Below are 7,142 nucleotides of genomic sequence, written 5' to 3' on the forward strand. Positions count from 1 at the left end.
GATCTAAGAATATGACCACTATCTTTGTGGTAATCGACAGACTGACAAAGATGGCTCACTTTATACCCTGCCAGGGTTTTTTTTACAGCAAAAGAAACAGCTGACTTTCTTATAAAAGAAGTTTTTCGTTTGCATGGTGTTCCTAATGATGTGGTGTCTGACCGAGGCGTTCAATTCACATCACGATTTTGGAAACAGTTTTGCAAATCCCTTGGCATTTTGGTGAACTTGTCCAACGCATTTCATCCGCAGTCAAATGGACAAACGGAACAAACAAACCAGACACTTGAGCAATACCTTAGATGTTATATTTGTCAGCTACAAGATGATTGGGTTGATATTCTCCCCATGGCTGAGTTTGCATACAATAATTCTCAACATTCATCTACAAAATTTAGCCCTTTCTATGCTAATCTAGGATATCATCCGAATATATGTCCCAATCTACCTTGTGACTCTCCAATTCCTGCTGTGGAAGATCGACTGACTCTTATGCAAAGTAATCTTGAATTATTAAAAGAGACATTGAAAACTGCTCAAGAAAGATATAAACGTGATGCTGACAGATCACGAAGGGCTGCTCCAACTTTTAGGATTGGTTATCAAGTATGGTTGTCAACTAGACATTTAAGGATTAAGGTACCATCTTCTAAGTTGGGAAGCAAGTTTATTGGTCCATATAAGATCATTGCACAGATTAGTTCAGTAGCTTTTCGATTGGATCTTCCTGATTCCATGAAGGTACATCCTGTGTTTCATGTGTCATTACTAAAACCTTCAGTTAAGAATCCATTTCCTGGTCGCACTTTACCTCCTCCTGAGCCAATTCAAGTTGATGAGCATGAGGAATTTATAGTCGAAAAGATCCTGGACTCTCGTATATATCGAAATCAGTATCTGCTACGTTGGCAGGGGTATGGGCCACAAGATGACTCTTGGCAATCTGCTAAGGATGTTCATGCCCCTCTTTTGGTAAAAACATTTCATCAACAGCATCCTGGGAAGCCTGGTCCTAAGTCGTCCGGAGGATTCGCCCTTTTCCAAGATGGCCGGGACTGTCTCATGAAGATTCCATCTTGGATCCCATTTCCTGTTTGGGCCTAGAAAAGGCACTTCCTTTTATGAAGCCTTTGCACGAGTATTGTGTTTGTATCTGACCCAGATGCTTCCACAGAACCTTGCTTCCTTGTGATTTGATATTTACTTAATACTTCCACCAGACCTTTATCCTCTTGTGACTTTGGACTTTATTTGTTGGACACTGGAGATTATTGATATACCAAAATAAATCCTGTTTATTTCAGAAATACCTGGCTATTGGGTTCCGTTTGTGATACCATAAGTGTGACAGGAGCTCCCTAGCCGCTGACACACATCACAGGATTTACAGTAGGCTCGGACGTAATCCGACAATCCAGGCCAGAAAAAGTTCTACACCAGGTGCTTCAGTTTTCGGTCTCTCCCCTGGTGTCCAGCCATAAGGACATCAGTTGCATGTAAAATCTCCCTAGACCACCAGTTGTACTTGTTCCAGCACTAGCCTCTACCTATATACCTTTCGGCTACCTGATACAGCAAACATTTTTGCCAGGTCACACTCCCCAACTCCATCCATGAAAGGCCTCAGCCAACTTTGCGCCTTATGCTTTCCAGCGTGAGATCAGAGGGATGAGCTGCCCTGAACTTTGTCCTGCCGCCCTCACAATCGTCTAAGTCAGATCACTCTGCAGGGGGGTCTGTGTAGGGTTTACTAAGTTCAGTCAAAGTGGGGTCAATGGAAGGGAGGTCACTGTGATCAGCTATACTTACCACCAGAGCTGGCATACTACTATGGGCAGGAGCATCACTAGTCACCCCCACAAGATCAGATTGGCTGGAGACAATATCTTCTGTGCTGCTTGGGGACGTAGTCTTTCCAGAGGCAAAGAGCTGGCTGGTCCCTGAAGATCTAGCAGCTTGAGTCTTTTCCTTGGGACTGGCTAATGGTGTGGTTGCTGGTCATGGCATTTGTCTAGCAGCTGTGATCTTTTCTTCTGGGCTGGATTGTGCAGGCGTAGATCCTGAAGACTGCAATCTGGTAGCTTGGCTCCTGGTAATGGAGTTGAGAAATGCAGTCACAATTCCACCCCCAGCACCATTGCCCAAGATCACATCGGTGGGGAGACCATCTATAACGGCAACATCTTGCAACTCCTGGCAACCTCCCCAATCCAGATAGACACTTGCTAAAGGCCCTTCCCTTTCCAATCCATCTGCCACAGTAACTTTGGCAGTGTGATCCTTCAATACTGCGGCAGGATCAATAAGATGGATACTCACTATAGTGATTAAGGCCCTTGAGCATCTATGTCCGTCTCCCAGGGACCGGCTGCAAGTTGTTCCTCATGTTTTTCGGAGGCCTTTTGGCTATACAACTGACTTTCTCTGCTGAGTAATTTTCCTAACTGCAACGCTCATCTGGTCTTTGGGCTCACCTGCGGCAGTTAAATAAGTCAGCAGGGCCCCAGGATTCGAAATAGGGGCACGAGTCTGGGGTTCTTGGCTTGTGGGATAGTCCATCTTCAGGTGGATGATTTTCTCGCTGCTATAACAATTTTCTCCAGCCGGGGCTCCGGTGGTCTCTAATAACTTCCAGCAGGACAGGGCGGAGTGGGGGCTGGCTAGATGCACTCTGCTTTATGGGTACTTGCTTTAGGGGTGCTGTGATAAAGATAAAAGGGGTGTTCCCCTGCTTGTATAGTCCTATCTCACTGCTAGATTGGAGCTTCTGTCAGTGTAGCCAATACACCACATGCTCATCCGCTAACTGATCAACTGCTTCGATGGTTGCTGGACTACGGTCCAACACCCATTTCTTCACCTCCAGAGCACACTGGTGGCGAAACTAATCTCTTGAAATTAAGTGCACTAATTCTTCCCAAGATTTGGTGCCAGATCCATTAATCCGTTTCATTGCCAGCTGCCGCAACTGGTTTGCAAATTCCTCATGGCTGATGTCAGGGTTTTTAGCCAAGTCATAAAACCTCTGCCCGTAGGATAACATAGCATTTAATGTGGGTCCTTTTTACCACATCATAGTCTACACAGTCTACAATAGGCCTCCATTGCATGGCGTTCTAGTGTTGGGACCAAATACTTGACCCCTCCTTTTTGGCCAATTCATGGAATCTGTAGAACATTTCAAATACCTGCAAATGTTATTAAATTTGTTAAAGTGGAGGAACCCTAACCTGGGCTCCACCTCAGTTGTTTTGTCTCCCAGGGAAAACTTGCACTCATCGGGCTAGTGAATTTGCATCTCTGGTTAACTTTGTGGGAGAGGGCTACCAGTGGGTCCAGGTGCTGCGTTCTGGGTTCTGATGCCAGACACTCGCCAACTGAGAATGCCACAATTGTAGGAGGATTTTGCTGCCAACACTAGGCTCCCTGACAGCACCTAGAACCACTTACTTCTGGGTAGCTGGTATAGCTGCTACAGTGCCTCTTTGCTGTGGCCTGACCAATTACTGTGGATCAGGAATGCTGGGTAGTAGGCAGAGCATTGACACAGAGATGTTGGGCTCAACACAGGACAGCCAGGGAATGAAATAGAGTGAAAGCTCTTATCTGTTGGTCTCAGGATACAGCAGGTTATAGGTGTCAGGCAGAATCTTCAAGCAGTGACGTTTATTGCTCAAGGGTACTGACAAAGACTTTTACACATTAGTGATCTCCAGAAGTTCAGCTGAAATAATATAGTTGAAATACAAAATACAGCTCTTATATACTATTTCTGACAAACATGTTGGTAGAGTGTAACCCAACCACCTTTTCTTTCTGGCATCACAAAGTCTGAGATATTGCACTCAATGTTTTAGCATCGGGTTGTAATATATTCTCTAAAATTGGATTTAACGCAATTTAAATTTAAGAAAATGCACATCAATCTGATTGTCACACACCGGCCTCCTGGGACCACCACTCGAGGATCGTCGCGCCTGTCCTCATCCTTATTCTCCCTATCGTGCATACCTGTCATCCTGTCAGCAGCAGTCTGCGACTGTGCAAACTGCTTCACCTGTTGTACCTGCCCTATCTTTCCATTGGTTGGCACTCCTTTATAAGGCTCCTCCCCTCACCTTTCAGTGCTGGTTCTTCGAGTCTTCACCTGGCCTGGAAGCAGCTCCCTTCTCCTCGTTGTGATCAATGCCCGCTACCTATCCTGTATGCTCAGCTGACCTCTGCTGATCTGCTCCACTCCTAAGTGGTAATAGCTGTGGTTAATCGTCTGCTGTATATCCTGTGGACCGCTGATCCCTGCTTACCTCTTCCACTCGTTAGTGGTAATCGCTGTGATCAATGCCCACTACCTATCCTGTATGCACCGCTGACCTCCGTTGATCCGTTCCACTCCTAAGTGGTAATAGCTGTGGTTCATCATCTGCTGTATATCCTGTGCATCGCTGACCTCTGCTCATCTGCTCCACTTGTGGATAGCACTATCCTGGATCATCGCCTCCTCCTCTCCAGTGTACTGCTATTGACTCCTGTTCTCTACCCTTCATAGGGTTTCATCCCTCAGTCTCATCTCATTCTACCTCCAGTAACTATTGGGTACTCCCCTCACCTCTCGAGTTACTTCTCTGTCTTGTCTCACTGGGAATTTCCCTAGAGGGCCCGTGACCTACAGGGTGGAAGCCGCTAAGCCCAAATCTCATTGCGGGGATCCCTGGTGAATACCTTCCGCTCTGTTAGACTCCGCACCTCTGGGTGGAGTCCAGCCAATCCCAACTAAGACAGCAGGATCCCACTCATCCCTCGTGGTCCCCCTAACACTGATTTCCTAAATTACTTTCTGTTCTCTATCTCTATAAGAGACAGGATGAAATGCTAACAACCACTTCCTGTTCATTTAGGTTAAAAGATGTGTTGGTCACTCAGATGAAAAGACTTAATTTATCATTATCATCATCACCATTTATTGATATAGCACCACTAATTCCGCAGTGCTGTACAGAATAGTAATAAAAAAACTGAATAAGTGAAAAAAAGTTAACCAAACAGGAACTTTGAACTTTGGCCAAACCATGTTGTGACCCAAGAAAAATTAAGTTTAATGCATGTGATAATTTGCAATCATTATTTGCAAAAGTAACATGAATATATATTTTATCATTCATCATAAAAGACATAGACAATTTTTTTTTATATATACAAATGGAAATAACGACAACATTAGGCAACAACCAAAACAGAATATTAAAAAACTAAAAAATTAAACTGAACCATAAAATTTATCAAAAACTGAAATTGGGTTTTTTTTTGTAGTTTTTGGTATTTTTAATTTTTTTTTCCTGTATTTTCAAATTTTCTGCATTAGGGAACCCACCGATGGTGGGTTTCCATCACCATTTCTGGTATCCTCTCGAGCTGTTATAAACAACGAAAAATAACACAATTAGCATGCTTACGTTATTTCTCATACATAAATTAGATGTTGAGGTATAGTTTGATGGAGTCAGCAGAGGTGTGAAGTGTGATGTAAGTTACAACTGGCTGCAAAGGTTAATGGGATGGTAAACACATCAGTAGGCAAATTTTGGTGCCTATAATGTGTGTATATATATATATATATATATATATATATATACATGGATAACTAGCTATTGGCCAACTGGCAGGTAGGAAAACAGTGCTTTATGATTAATACAATGGGCCTACCCACACCAACAAAAATATATCTTTGTTTGTGAATTTTTTTTATATTCCACCAAAGCCGCAACATGGGACCTCCCCCTCCTCCTCCCTCTCTGGCGCAGCCGCCAGCTCCTCCGCCTCAAACATGGCTGCCTCCTGCTCCTCCACCTCATCCGCCTCAACCATGGCCATTTCCTGCTCCTCCACCTTCTCCACCTCAAATATTGCCGCCTCCTGTTCCTCCACCTCCTCCGCTTCAACCATGGCCGCCTCCTGCTTCTCCAACTCCTCCGCCTCAACCATGACCACCTCCTGCTCTTCCTCCCTGGCCTCTTGTTGTAGACGTCTCTGACAACCTGTAGGAATAAATAAAACACATTAGTTTCTTTTTAAATGTTCTCCCGTTTCACAGTTACCTACATATAGTCATATAATAATGTGAGCTGACATTGAGAAATATGCAATTATCCACAGAGATAATTGAGTGTCTTTAATGTAAAAAATGACTATTTAGAGACACACACCACTTTCATATTGGCTGTTACAAAAATGTTATCTTCAAAATTGAAAATCATTTATTTTTTAAAATAAGTACTGCATTAATATTTTGAATTTCATGATCAGTATTTATATAATATAACTAATGTCAGATTATGGAGACATTTGGGTAAGGCCCTGTAATATTGAAAAATGAGCGTGGCACTAATTTGTGCATTGACCACCTCCTAGTGTTATCTTTAAATTGTTTGGAAATTTATTATCAGCATGTTGTCTTACTGGTTAGCACTTTGGCCTCCCACCACTGGGGTCATGAGTTTGAATCCCAAACATGCCCTTAACAAATTAACTTGACACATGGCCAAATGGCTGATGCCACCGCAGGTCGTTCCAGCGCCTCTGTAGTTGCACCACAGATCGGCGCTGGTTGAATCGCTGCCAGATGAATCAGCGCACTTTCTGGAATGCCCGCAGTTTCTTCTCATTTGAGATATAATGACCTGCGGGCATACTCTCCATGGCCTCTGTCGAAACCCGCAGCTCACGCCTTGCGAATGTGCTGGCTCTCATTTTGGAAATAATGTATTTTCCAAATATCAGCTCTATGGGGCATATTTAATTGTTGGCGTTACATGGAAAAATAACGTGGCAAGCGCACAATTACCGTCATCACGGTAATAGTGCGCGTAATTACCATTATTACGGTACCTTTAATGCTGGATTTCACAGCTGCGAGCTGAAATCCGGCTTAGAAGATGGTGTTAAACAGTGTCCAAAGCAGCAGAGAGTTACAGGAGAATGAGTATTGCAAAAATAAAATATTAATATTTATTTATAGACACAATTACAGTAATCAAATGAAACATGAAAACAAACTGAAAATACCAACTCCTTTGTAAACTAAAAATTATAAACACATGCATGTTGGTTTCATCCCATTGGTTAGAAGTGTTGCAAGGCAGGTCATG

The sequence above is a fragment of the Mixophyes fleayi genome, chromosome 3 (genome assembly GCF_038048845.1).
Source record: "Mixophyes fleayi isolate aMixFle1 chromosome 3, aMixFle1.hap1, whole genome shotgun sequence".
Lineage (NCBI taxonomy): Eukaryota > Metazoa > Chordata > Amphibia > Anura > Limnodynastidae > Mixophyes > Mixophyes fleayi.